The sequence below is a fragment of the Bubalus kerabau genome, chromosome 2 (genome assembly GCF_029407905.1).
Source record: "Bubalus kerabau isolate K-KA32 ecotype Philippines breed swamp buffalo chromosome 2, PCC_UOA_SB_1v2, whole genome shotgun sequence".
Lineage (NCBI taxonomy): Eukaryota > Metazoa > Chordata > Mammalia > Artiodactyla > Bovidae > Bubalus > Bubalus kerabau.
In genome coordinates this window covers 175,558,255-175,572,353 of record NC_073625.1, presented here as the reverse complement: position 1 = coordinate 175,572,353, position 14,099 = coordinate 175,558,255, and positions in this window count along the sequence as shown.

The window sequence follows — 14,099 nt, the reverse complement described above, 5'->3', positions numbered from 1 at the left end:
GAATTTTAGAACTTGAAGAGCTGGCCTTTCTCATTCTGGGCAAATCTGACTGGAACCCTACCTCTGGGGATTCGGGCTCTGCGGAACATCGCTTGACATCACTGTGTCCTGAGTTTCCTCTCACTTTTTTGGTTGATCCTTTTTGATCTCCCATGAGACCCCCTCTGCTTCAATGTGGCCTGGCTTCCCTGAGGTTCTGATCTGTGGTGTCTTCAATGTCTGCTTCCTGCCTGGTCAAGCTCCTGGTCAAGCTTTTTAAACTACCATTCACTTGCTAACTACTCTCAGTCCAGCCAAGATCTCTGCCTGCATTAGAGACCTATCTCCACCAAGGACTGCTTCTGCTCCCAGGGCCTCCAAACTTACCATATGCCAATAGGCCTCATCATCCTCACCATCCCACCCCCCGCCCAAGCTTGCTCCTTCTCCTTCTGTATTCAGTAGCTTAATAAATGGCACCAAATGTCAGCTCAAAGTGCCAGTCTAGGAATCTAGATAACATTCTAGAATTCCCTTATCTTCCTTTATCCTATTAGACAAGAGTCTCTTATTAATTTACTTCTGGGGCTGGCATCTTCTTCTCCATCTCTTTTCCCTCTTAGGTTAGAATTCATTCTCTCTTGCTGAGATACTTGCCTTCAGTTGCTTTTTTGGTCTCCATGGGAGTCCCACTATCTTTCTAAAAACTGATTTTTCTATTCTTCTATTTAAATTTGTCAGGCAAATTTTAGGGATGATATTTAAAGTCCTCAGATGAAAGCTCAAGATACTTCATAACCATATTCTTGACATCCTTTCCAGTAAGTTACTGGATGGTAGAGATCACAGAATGCAGGGACTCCACAGTGTCTGTGGAGAAATATACATGTTTTGATTCTCTTAGATGTGATAAAGTTGAGTGTGCTTTTAGCTTGGGCCTGGAAAACATAACCTCCTGCCCAGCATCACTTCTGGGTCCTGTTGTTCAGATTAACAGGATCAGGCCTGCAACCTCTCTGCATGTTCTGACACCTCATTATCTGTCCCAGAGAAGGTGAATGTCCTGTCCTGTCATTAGGTCATTGTCAAATATTCTGCTTTATCACTTGGGATACATCAGGGATGAGTGTTGTTCCAATGGGAGCTGGCCTTTTTTATTAACAGTCTTGGCTGATTCCATAAAAAGAGCCCTTAGAGCTTTACTCTATACATTTGGGATAGAATCAGAAACTTAAGAGATTTTATTTGGTAGGAATAAATCTGTCTAACACAGCAATGCTTGCTGCACTATTTATTACTCTACTAGCAATAACAGTTTCTTATGTGTTTATGCTTTCATGATACCAAAGTGCCTTCTCATGCAGTATCTCATGTTTATTTTTGATCATTGTGAGCTTGGAATGGAAGGCATTACTATCTGAAGAACAGAACTGGGATCCGGACTACGGTGCAGTGGACCCCATCTAGTGCTCATTTGACTGAGGCCACCGTGTCCTCTTTGGAAAAATGACCTACCTTTTGAACACTGAAATTTCCAAAATGGTCTTGTATGTGTTTTTTCTAGGTTATTTGATTTGAGGAAAATCTTTCACTTTCTGCCTTTATCTCTTTGATTTCTATCTCATTTTTGACACTGATAAGATAGTTGAATAAAATAGTGGCTAAGGTTCTCTTTCTGTTCCAGCATTTTCTGTTGACTCATGGAGAAACTGCAGCTCTGGTATTAGTATTTTAGGACCTTGGACAGTGCCCAACCACTGCTTGGGATTCAAGTCTCCATCTTAAAATTCTTACTGAAATTTCAGTCATTTAAAGTGAAAAATTCTAAAGATCTGCTGTACGGTATGTATGTACTGTATTGTGCACTTAAAAATTGATTTAAAAGGTAGATTTCAAGTTAGTCATTTTTTTCCCACAGTAAAAAAAAAATTTCTCATCTGAGCACTTAAATTTATCTTTGTCACATTTGGGTACCAAAAAGTCATTGCCACCCAGAGAAGTAGGACAGATAACTAGGCTAGCTGTAGAAGATAAACCAGCACTTTCAGATGGTAAGAGCAAATTCTCCTTGAGAGCTCACAAAGCAAGGGCCAGGCTGCATGAATGGTGGACATATAGGGTCTCATAGGACCTGAATTTCTAGGGCTTTGAAATACAGGCACCACCAGGCAATGATAAGGGAAGCAGGGCTTGGTATACAGAGCTAAGGAGGACACCAGGTTTGACTGCTCAATCAGGTAACTCACTTTCTCTGACCTCCAGCTCTGCTGACCAAGCTCATACTTTTCAGAACTCAGCTCTGGTGTCACCTCCTCTGGGAAATCTTCTCTCATCTTTCAACACAGAGTGAGTTGTTCTTACCTAGCCCTTTGTACAGATTTTCTGTGTCTTAGAAAGAGGCATCATGGTCAAAAACTTAGACTCTCCAACCATTCTATGGGTTTGAATCCCAACTCTATTGTTTACTAGTTGTGTGAACTTGGGTGAGTCTCTGTTTATGAGATGGGGATGATGATGATGATGACTATATACTACTTACCTCACAGTGGTTGCAATGAACAACAGGCAGAGTGCCCTGTGACTCCCATGATTAAGATTAGTAAAGTTTGACCAGAATTAGCATCACATCCCTCTGCACTGAGCACACAGTTGATTTACGGTCTTTGTTGAGCCCCAGACTTTACATAATAGGTGCTCAATAGGCATTTGTGGAATCATTTATTGAATTGAAATTAATAGAGACTTATATCGAAAAAGCAAGAGAGTTCCAGAAAAACATCTAATTCTGCTTTATTGACTATGCCAAAGCCTTTGACTGTGTGGATCACAATAAACTGTGGAAAATTCTGAAAGAGATGGGAATCCCAGACCACCTGACCTGCCTCTTGAGAAACCTGTATGCAGGTCAGGAAGCAACAGTTAGAACTGGACATGGAACAACAGACTGGTTCCAAACAGGAAAAGGAGTACATCAAGGTTGTATATTGTCACCCTGCTTATTTAACTTCTATGCAGAGTACATCATGAGAAACACTGGGCTGGAAGAAGCACAAGCTGGAATCAAGCTTGCCGGGAGAAATATCAATAACCTCAGATATGCAGATGACACCACTCTTATGGCAGAAAGTGAAGAGGAATTAAAAAGCCTTTGATGAAAGTGAAAGAGGAGAGTGAAAAAGTTGGCTTAAAGCTAACATTCAGAAAACTAAGATCATGGCATCTGGTCCCATCACTTCATGGGAAATAGATGGGGAAACAGTGGAAACAGTGTCAGACTTTATTTTTCTGGGCTCCAAAATCACTGCAGATGGTGACTGCAGCCATGAAATTAAAAGACGCTTACTCCTTGGAAGGAAAGTTATTACCAACCTAGATAGCATATTACAAAGCAGAGATATTACTTTGCCAACAAAGGTCCATCTAGTCAAGGCTATGGTTTTTCCAGTGTTCATGTATTGATGTGAGAATTGGACTGTGAAGAAAGCTGAATGCCGAAGAATTGAAGCTTTTGAACTGTGGTGTTGGAGAAGACTCTTGAGAGTCCCTTGGACTGCAAGGAGATCCAACCAGTCCATCCTAAAGGAGATCAGTCCTGGGTGTTCATTAGAAGGACTGATGCTAAAGCTGAAACTCCAATACTTTGGCCACCTCATGCGAAGAGTTGACTCATTGGAAAAGACCCTCATGCTGGGAGGGGTTAGGCGCAGGAGGAGAAGGGGACGACAGAGGATGAGATGGCTGGATGGCATCATTGACTCGATGGACATGAGTTTGAGTGAACTCCGGAAGATGGTGATGGACAGGAAGGCCTGGCGTGCTGCGACTCATGGGGTTGCAAAGAGTCGGACACGACTGAGCAACTGAACTGAACTGAACTGATATAGTAAAAGCAGCACTGAATCAGCCAACCAATCGATGAAAATTTTATGTGCTGACTAAGGGAGTAGCCTGTGTGGAGATTTATAGGTCTTGGTATAGTATAAAACATAGGACTCTCTGTAATGCTTTATTGGTGTTTACTATAATTATCATTGATAAATTTCAAACTCAATAGTCTAGCATAGAGTAGGATACTTAGTAGAAATTTTGGCAAATATCTAGTGAATAAAATTCCCTTCCTATAGTTTGAATTAAAAAGATCAGCTTATGAAAAACCTAAATCACCAAAGTCCACTCAAGAAACTCTTCCGTGGGGCAAGTAGAGATAGTCCCTTCTCATCATGTGCCATTTACCAAGCAGCCTAGAATGCACTCTTCAAAACCTAGTGTCTCCTTTTGAATTTGTTTAATGTAAAAATAATTACAGTAAGTCCCCTACATATGAATGAGTTCTGTTGCAACAGCATGTTCGTAAGTCTAGTTTGTTCATAAGTCCAACAAAGTTGGCCTAGGAACCCAACTAACAATTGGCTATATAGTACTGTAATAGGTTTATAATACTTTATGCACAAGTAATACATAAAAAACCAACAAACACAAAAAATAAAGAAAACATAAAGTACAGTACCTTGAAAAGTACAGTAGTACAGTATAACAGCTGGCATACAGGGGTTGGCATCAAGTGGAAAGGCAAGAAGAGTTACTGACTAGATGAGGGAGAGAAGTGGGAGATGGTAGAGCTGAAGTATCATCAGCAATAGGAGACACAGGGCAAGAAACAATCTCATTCATGCCTGAGGTTCACATCTTAGAAAGTTTGCAAGGGTAGGGGACTTACTTGCACTTCATGTCATTGTAGTATTGATATAATGTAAAAACCAAGAGAGAGCATTGGTACAATGTGTGTGTGTGTGTAAGTCTTCCTTTGAACTGTAATTTTATTTTATCTGAGAAAGCATGGCAAAAGTTGTCATTGGACACAGCCCAAAGGCCCCTTTGTAGGTCTTTGGATGGGATGCTTCAGCCCCTCACATCCACAGGAGGCCCCAGCAGGAGGAATGTAGGGAAGTTTCCAGACCAACTGGCTCTCACTAGCAGACAAGCAGATAAATGGATATAAAGACAAAAAAACATTTCAGACCTTGAGATTGATGTGCTGCTTTTCTTAAACCCTGTCTCAGTTTGCTTTTCCCCTCCGCTTAGAGATTACCAATGTCCCAGGACATAATTCTTGAATGGATCCTCAACCCTAGGCTGGGCGTGGTGCCTTCTGCCAGGCTCATAAACACAGTGTTCCAAGGGTCCATCCACATTTACGAGAAGGAACCGGGGTAGAGCCAGGCGCAGCTGAGACACCCACTACTTGCCCTGTTTATGATGCTGCAAATAACCCGCTTGCTGAGGTGTCGGCGATGGTATTTTATAGGGGTTTAGAACACCTCATAAAGGACTTTTATTCAGCATGCTTAATTTTAAATAGATCCTTAAATTGTAGGGCATCTAAATGCCAGTGTTCTCTGAATATTTATATACCTTCTTCAAAGAGAAAAACAGCCAAGAAATGGCCAAGAAATGGGGAAAATCCAGACGCCATGCCCAGCTGCTTTACAGGGAAAAGTTGGGGAATGATGGGAGTCTGTTTCTCTCTTCTTAGTGGGACTTTGAGAGAGATGTGGCAATTAAGAGCCAGAGAGAAATGATAGAGGAACCTCGTCCTGCAAATAACATCACAGCTGGGGGTGAGCAGGACCCACAGAAGGTCACAGAACACGTGTTACTGCTAAAGAGCTGGGTATGACAAAGGCCTAGTATATACCAGGTTCATTTCAGAACTTAATTTAGTTCTCATCACAACCAAATTAGGCAAATGTTTTCATCTCCTCTCCTTGCTCAGTCATGTCTGACTCTGTGAGACCCCATGGATTATACAGTCCATAGAATTCTCCAGGCCAGAATACTGGAGTGAGTAGCCTTTCTCTTCTCCAGGGGATCTTTGCAACCCAGGAATGGAACTGGGGTCCCCTGCATTGTGGGCAGATTCTTTACCAACTGAGCTATCAGGGAAGTCCCCCATCTCCTCTCCAGAGAGGACCAAAGTGAACCTCAGTGTCACGGGGCCAGCAAGCAGTGCACCTAGTTTCTGATGGCCTTGGGGACTCACTCCCTAAGCTTCCTTTATTGCAAAATAGAATGAGAAGAGAAGTAACAACCTGGGTAAGAATCAAATGAAATTATCACCAAAGGTAGAGCCCAGTGCCAGGCTCCATTGTTCCATGTACCCACATGCTTCACTTACAATATAGGTTCAAAAGTTGATTATTATGAATTTCAAGACAGCAACACAGAGCATTAAGCCCCAAGTGTGGGACCCTCCTAAATGCAGGGTACATTTAGCTCTTGCCACCATTTGCACTTAGAGGTTTTGTCACCCATTAATTAGCTCATTTTAAAACAAGGTAGTGGTGGGGTGAGGCCCAAACTATTGGCATAAAATAGGCTCAAGGATGTGTTGTACAACACAAAGAATATAGCCAACATGTTGTAATAATTGTAAAAATTGTATAAAAATTAAAAATAAAAAAGTTAAGTTTAAAAAATAAATATTAAAACAGTGTAGCGATCACTTACAGGTGTGTCCATGTATCTTAGCAGCACCAGGGACACTAGCAGGCTGTGAGCCCTTCCCTGCCTGCGGAGCTCCTGGTCCAGTGGGGTGACAGAGACCCAGGGCTGTGCAGTATGTCATGTGCTCAGCTTGAAGTCTGCCTAGAGAAATGGTGGGGAGGGAAACAGAGAAGTTCTGGCAGGGTAAACAGGATTCAGAAGAGACCTCAGAGAGGAGAGGAAGCAGGAATTGTATCCTGAGAGATGAGAGCCTGGTATGGAGGCATCAAACTTTTAAAATCATAGAGTTTGTGATGAAAGAGATATCAGGCCAAAATCCTAGCCATGCCTCTTGCTAGCTGAGTGACCATGGACAAGTTACTCAACTTTTCTATACCTCGGTTTCTTCATCTGTAGAATGGTTATGATAAACCATACTTGGCAGTAACAAAACAGTTCCCATCTGCAGAATCACATACGACCCCATATGGGGCAGAGCAGGAAAGGCGTTCCAGGTGTGAGAAGCAGAGAGAGCATAGGTGAGCGGTACCTCAGGATCAGGGGAGAGCTGAGTGTGGAGGTAAGTGTAGGATAGGGCTGGAATGCAATGGATCCGGATGAAGGGTGCTTCTGAAGTTCCTTGTAGAACAAGGGGCTCTTTGAGAGGTTTTGAACAAAGTGGTGGCAGAGTCATATGAAGCACTGCCGCCGGCGTGTGCTGAAAGGCCCCTAAAAGCATCCTTTAGGGCACCCGATGTCCTACCAACTGTGGTTGCAGGGAGGGGTTGAAGTGAGGGAAAGCGCGGCATCTTGTCCTCTCTGCTGCTGTGGACTTGGCATCCCCCCTCTGGGTAGTATGTGGCAGCTGGCCGGCACATCCCTGGAAGGGCGAATGCTATCACAGCATTGATAACGGCATCCCCAGAAAAGCCTCTAATAGAACCATTCAGTGAGAAGTGAGCCAAGAGCTGGCACAGAGAGAGAAGTCAAGCCCAGTTCACTAATTACACTAACTTCAAAACAAACAGAAGATACGGGCTCAGCACACAGCGTGGGGAAACGTCAACAGGCATAAACAGGAAGGCATAGGAGCCATATGTTGGCCACGCTCTACCCACGCAGCCCCTCCAGAAGCCGGCCGCTCATCCAGCGCCGTCTGCAGATGACTGGCAGGAAAGCCCGCATACGGATCAGAAATGAGCAGACGCATCGACTCTACAGTGACTGCCGCCACAGGCCCCCATCTCTCCCGTCTGTGCTGCCTTGGGCGGTGGTGTGCAGGGCAGCCTCTTGGCCAGATGGGAAGGCTAACCCATCCTGGGGGCTTTGCTGGCTCCTCTCTTGACAATCTTAGGGTCTGAAGAGTGTCAACACTGGGATCAGGAGTGGTGGGTTTAGGGGTTTGTTCTGCCTTTCACTGGAAGGGGAGCCTTAGACAGTTCTATCAGTTTCTCTGACCTGATTTCCCCTAACTAAATGGAGAAAATAATGCCCACCTGATAAGTAAGTCTGAGTCACTTATCCTCTTAGCAAACACGTCCTAGGCAGTTACTCTGGTCTACCAGGATGAGATAAGACAGGCCCTCAAGGAATGTCCAATCTAGCAGGAAAATGTTGCTATTTGCAACTACATAAATGGATCTTGAGGGCATTATGTTAGGTGAAATAAGTCAGAGAAAGACAAATACTGTATGATCTCACCTATGGTGGTTTAGTTGCTCAGTCGTGTCCAACTCTTATGCGACCTCATGGACCATAGTCCATCAGGCTCCTCTGTCCATGGGATTTCCAGGCAAGAATACTAGATTTGGTTGCCATTTCCTTCTCCCAGGGAGCTTCCTGACCCAGGGATCACACCCAGGTCTCCTGCATTGCAGTTAGATTCTTTACTGACTGAGCCACCAGGGAAGCCTGCTAGCAGGAAAGGCAGCCCATAAACAGGCATTCATGCTGGGACTTCAGGCAGCCAGCAGTGAATGTCTAACTTAGCTCGAGAGGCTACAAAGGAAACTTCCTAGAAGGTCTCCATTTCTGTGTGGGGCAGGACACAGATCATGTGCTAAAAGCAAGGCCATGAGGAGATGGTAGGAGCTTACAAGATAAGGGAAGGGTGTGAAATGACTGAGTGGAGAATGTGAGAAGCCATTGATCAGAGGTGGCTAAGAGGATCGTTGGAACAATTGAAGGAAGCCATGCATGTGACAGCAGGTGATAAACAGCTAAGGGTGATGGCACAGTCAGTTTGTGCTACAGCTGTATAGGCACTTACTAACACTTTTAAGGAGAAAGCAATGGCACCCCACTCCAGTACTTTTGCCTAGAAAATCCCATGGACGGAGGAGCCTGGTAGGCTGCAGTTCATGGGGTTGCTAGAGTTGGACATGACTGAGCGACTTCACTTTCACTTTTCACTTTCATGCATTGGAGAAGGAAATGGCAACCCACTCCAGTGTTCTTGCCTGGAGAATCCCAGGGAGGGGAAGCCTGATGGGCTGCCGTCTATGGGGTCGCACGGAGTCAGACACGACTGAAGCGATGCAGCAGCAGCAGCAGCAGCAGCAACACTTTTAAAAGAAATTATTTTTTTAATTTTATATTTTATTATTATTTTTTTAATTTCATTGAAAGAAGTATAGTTGATTTGCAATGTTATATTAATTTCAGGTGTATAGCAAAGTAATTCAGTATATTCTTTTTCAGAGTCTTTTCCATTATAGGTTATTTCAGAATATTGAATGTAGTTCCCTGTGCTATACAGTAGGTCCCTGTTGCTTAAGCATCTATTATATACAGACACACACACACACTAATGCTTTTCTATAAGGAAGCTCCATGGTAGCTCAGCTGGTTAAGAATCTGCCTGCAATGAAGGAGAATCCCAGTTAGATTCCTGAGTCAGGAAGATCCCCTGGAGAAGGGATAGGCTACCCTCTCCAGTATTCTTGGGCTTCCCTGGTGGCTCAGATGGTAAAGAATTCGCCTGCAATGCTGGAGTCCTGGGTTCGGTCCCTAGGTCAGGAAATCCTGTGGAGAAGGGAACAGCTACCCTCTCCAGTATTCTTTGTCTGGAGAATTCCATGGACAGAGGAGCCTGGCAGTCTACAGTCCATGGGGTTACAAAGAGTTAGACACGACTGAGTGACTTTCATAAGGAAGCTCTGCTTGGTGTATTTGTTGCCTAACTTCTCACTCTGCATCCTGTGTTGCTCTTGTGTGTATTCCTGCCCTGTCCATTTGCTCACATGCTCCTGTTCCTCCCTCTCCATTCAGATAGACCCACCCTATGCTTCCAGTCTCTGCTCCATGTCTTCCTCCTCCAGGAAGCCACCTGGGATGTCACTGTATCTGCTGTGTGAGTATCTTCCCTTCCATCTGGGGGCAAGAGCCCTGGATGTCAAGTCCTCACACTTGGCTGCCTTTATATTTCCTTGAGTCTCTCTTAGGTGGCCTCCTGACGGCGAGGGGCACTCATGGCCCCACTTGAGAAAAATCAACAGGAGGGCCTGTTCTCAACAGCCAAGCAACAAGTTGGGAGAGAGACCATCTCAAGGACTGTACTGTCTGAGCAATCAGGATGCTTCAGGTCTTGCAGGGCCAGGGAACTTCCCTGTCCACCTCTGGATCCCAGATGCTGGCGCACACACAGGAACTTTGCTTCCTGCTTCCTCTTTTCCGGCCTTTCCCCTTTGACTCCCCCAGCCTTTGCAGGCACAGTCACTATGCAAAGACCAGAGGATGCATAGCTGAAGAGACAGTATTCTTAAAATCCCACCATCTTGGTTCTTCTAGTTCCTGGTGTATGGTAGCCACTCCCTAACTATTTGGTGATCTATATGGAGGTTTCTGCTGAAGAGATACTTCTGACTTCCTGGGAGATGAACCTCCCACATCTTATCATTTCCATCATCCCTTGGTTCACAAACACCTTCAAGCTTCTGTTCTGTGCTCTGGGACCTCAACCCTCAGGGCTGAGCTGCCCGTGGGGAGATGGGCCAAGGGATCAGAATTCCAGAGGGTCAAGCTGCAAGCAATTTTTCCAAAGCACAGATGCTTCTAGAATGCCTGAGTTGCTCTACCAAGGTTTCATTTTTTACTCTCCATGCTCTAATCTTCAGGGCATGAGTCTATTGCTGATCTGTTGGGCTGGGTGGGGAGGGGGGCGTCTGACTGTTTTCCTGATAAGTGTCCAGTGCTGAGCAGGAATGGGGGACAGGTAGGGGGGACCAGTTCAGAAAGAGAAAAACTACCCAATCAGTAGCTGGTCTGGGGCACCCACCACAGCCCTCGTCATATCGAAGTGGGTCTGTAGGGCACACAGAGAAGTGCAGACTCTCCTCTAGGGGCAGGAGGGCTGTTGCAGAGTTCACAGGAGGTCCAGCTAAAATGATAATTTCAGAAAAACCACTGGATGGAAGCAGTGTCAAGGCTGTACGCTATCAGTTAGGGCTCTATTCCATGGAAGATTCTATGCCAGGTGCTGTGGGGGAAAAGGCTTGGAATATATTGGTCCCATCCTTACAGAGCTGGGGACCAGGTCTGGGCAAATCCTTCATAGATGTTCAAACATTGTAGGTGAGATAGATCAAGGGAGGGGCAGAAGAGACCTCAAGATCAGAGGAGAGGGTGTATAAGCAGTGTGGGGGGTGTGCTTCCTGATGGAGAGGGTATTCACATGGAAGGAAGGAGAAGGTTCTGATAAGTCAATACAGTTAAGGTGAAGTGGCTGGGATAAGAAACCTGGAAGGACTAGGCCTAGGGCACAAGATGCGGCTCAGACTGGCAAGGTTTTCTCTTTGACCAGAAGAGTGTATGAGACAAAGCTGGGGCAGATGGGAGGAGGAGGTCTGGGGCCTGCCAAGGAATCTGGGCCTTTGTGGAACTGAGAGCCCCAGGAGGGCTATGAACATGGGAGGACGGACTTCAGAGGTGGCCAGGGTGTGTGGGCCCTGGGTCAGATGGTCCAAGGGAGAATGAGAGCTCACACCATGCAGTTTTGTGGGGCAAATTGGATATGGTTATACCATTGGCTGCAGGCACTGGTGAGGTAGGGGTGGGGACACAAGGAAGAATCTTGGCAGCCCATGATGGGGCTGCACGGGTGCTGAGGCCATGGCGACTATGGCTGGCCATTCCCCTGAAGCAGAGAGAGCAGGGGATAAACCACCTGGAAGTGAGCGGATCTCAGAGCTGGGAATTGCAGCCTAAGGGGTCAGCCCCTGTGTTCCACAGAGCAGAGTCAGGGAAGAGGAATAATGGATCTGAGGGAAACCAGCAAGACCAGTGTGGGCCTGTTTTGTGAGTGCCCCCCATGCCTCACCCCAGTCCATGCCTGTCCATCTGACAGATCCTCTGTGGATATACTGCCGTGGGCTGATGGATAGCTTGCCTCTTGTGCTCTGGTCCTTGGGTGCCATATCTGGGGGCTCTAGGGTCCTGGGGGCTGGTGGCAACCGAAGACATGGGGAGTGACCCCAGGGACAGGATAATCAATGAAGGCCTGCCTGTGCTCCAGGACTCACCTCCCCACCCACTCTGGACTCCTCACTGCTGACACCTCTCACTCCTATTTGCCCAGTCGGCATTTCCCTGCCTCTTCACAGTAATCACCATTGACAGCTATTGACTGGTGATGACAGGGCTGAAATCTGAAGGTGAGGGAGTGAACACTTCCCTTACGTCTGGCTGTGCTGCTCCAGATGCAGCAAGGTGAGGCGTCCATCTCTTGTCTGAGTCCAAAGGCCAACCAATGCTCCCTCACCTCCGCCACACTGCTTCCTTCCAAAAGGAACAACTTTGAGCTCCAGGTAAGAATTGCCTCCTCTGGAAAGGCTGTCCTGATTGCTCCAGCCCCACAGTGGCTTTTCCCCCTTCAGTTGGACATCAATGCTTTAATCGCAGGACTAAGATATTTAAAGTGTAGGTTCCCAAACTTGGTGTGTGTCACATCACCCAGAGCGCATGTTGGATCACAGACAGCTGGGTCCCAAGTCAATGTTTCTGATTTAATATGTCTGAGATGGGGCTTAAGAATCTCCATTTCTAACAAGTTCCCAGATACTGCTGATGCTTCCAGTCTAAAGTGATTGTTACTTCTCAGTGGGCTCGTGCCATTTCCTTGATGACTGAGTGAGAGTCTGTGGGAATGAGAGACCCTTTTTATCAGGAACGTTGCATAGTGCTTTTTTGTTAAAAGCAGATGCTTAAGAAGTCATTGCTCATTTATTACCCAGAAAAGATTTTTTTTTTCCTTGTGAGTGGCAGGGTAAGGAAAGAGAGGTGTTTAATGTTATATGTTATTGGCTGAATTTTATGACACTATAAAATCTTGAATTTACCCTGTAAAATGGCTCTTTCTCCTGCTGTTAAATGAGTTAATATGAGAAATGTTTACAGTAATATCTGCAACATGGTAAGTGCTATAGAAATGCTTATTATTATTATTGCTGTCAGGGGGAGGGGGCCATTAGAATTCTTCTGAACCCCCTTGACTTGAGTGTTATTGGTACAGATGTGGAGACCAAAAGGGCTGCCTCAGGCCTTGCACTATTTAAGATTTTCTTTTCCTGGAGTGAAATATGCCCAAATGTCAACAGTACTTACCTTTCCACAGGTGGATTATGGATGAGTTTTATTTTCTTATTTACACTTCTCTGCACTTCCCTAATTTTCTACAGCAAACATGTATTATTGCCATTATAGGCAGAAAAATGTATTTGCAAAACCCTGGGCATCTCCAACACAGCAGTACCCAAGACTCAAATTCAGTGTACTGGGCTGAACAATCTTTTCCCCACCAGCATGAACATCATTCTTTCTGGGGGTTACTACTCATTCATTCTTTCATTTATTCATTTAAAGTGTAGATTGGGCATTTAACACATGATCGACGGGTCATGATGGAGAGGTCTGACAGAATGTGGTCCACTGGAGAAGGGAATGGCAAACCACTTCAGTATTCTTGCCTTGAGAACCCAATGAACAGTATGAAAAGGCAAAATGATAATGAAAAGGATCTCCCCAGGTCGGTAGGTGCCCAATATGCTACTGGAGATCAGTGGGGAAATAACTCCAGAAAGAATGAAGGGTTGGGGCCAAAGCAAAAACAATACCCAGTTGTGGATATGACTGGTGATAGAAGCAAGTCCGATGCTGTAAAGAGCAATATTGCATAGGAACCTGGAATGTTAGGTCTATGAATCACGGCAAATTGGAAGTGGTCAAACAGGAGATGGCAAGAGTAAATGTTGACATTCTAGGAATCAGCGAACTAAGATGGACTGGAATGGGCGAACGCAGATGACCATTATATCTACTACTGCGGGCAGGAATCCCTCAGAAGAAATGGAGTAGCCATCACGGTCAACAAGAGAGTCCAAAATGCAGTACTTGGATGCAATCTCAAAAATGACAGAGTGATCTCTGTTCGTTTCCAAAGCAAACCATTCAATATCACGGTAATCCAAGCCTATGCCCCAACCAGTAATGCTGAAGAAGCTGAATTTGAATGGTTCTATGAAAACCACAAGACCTTTGAGAACTAACACCCAAAAAAGATGTCCTTTTCATTATAGGGGACTGGAATGCAAAAGTAGGAAGTCAAGAAACACCTGGAGTAACAGGCAAACTTGGTCTTGGAG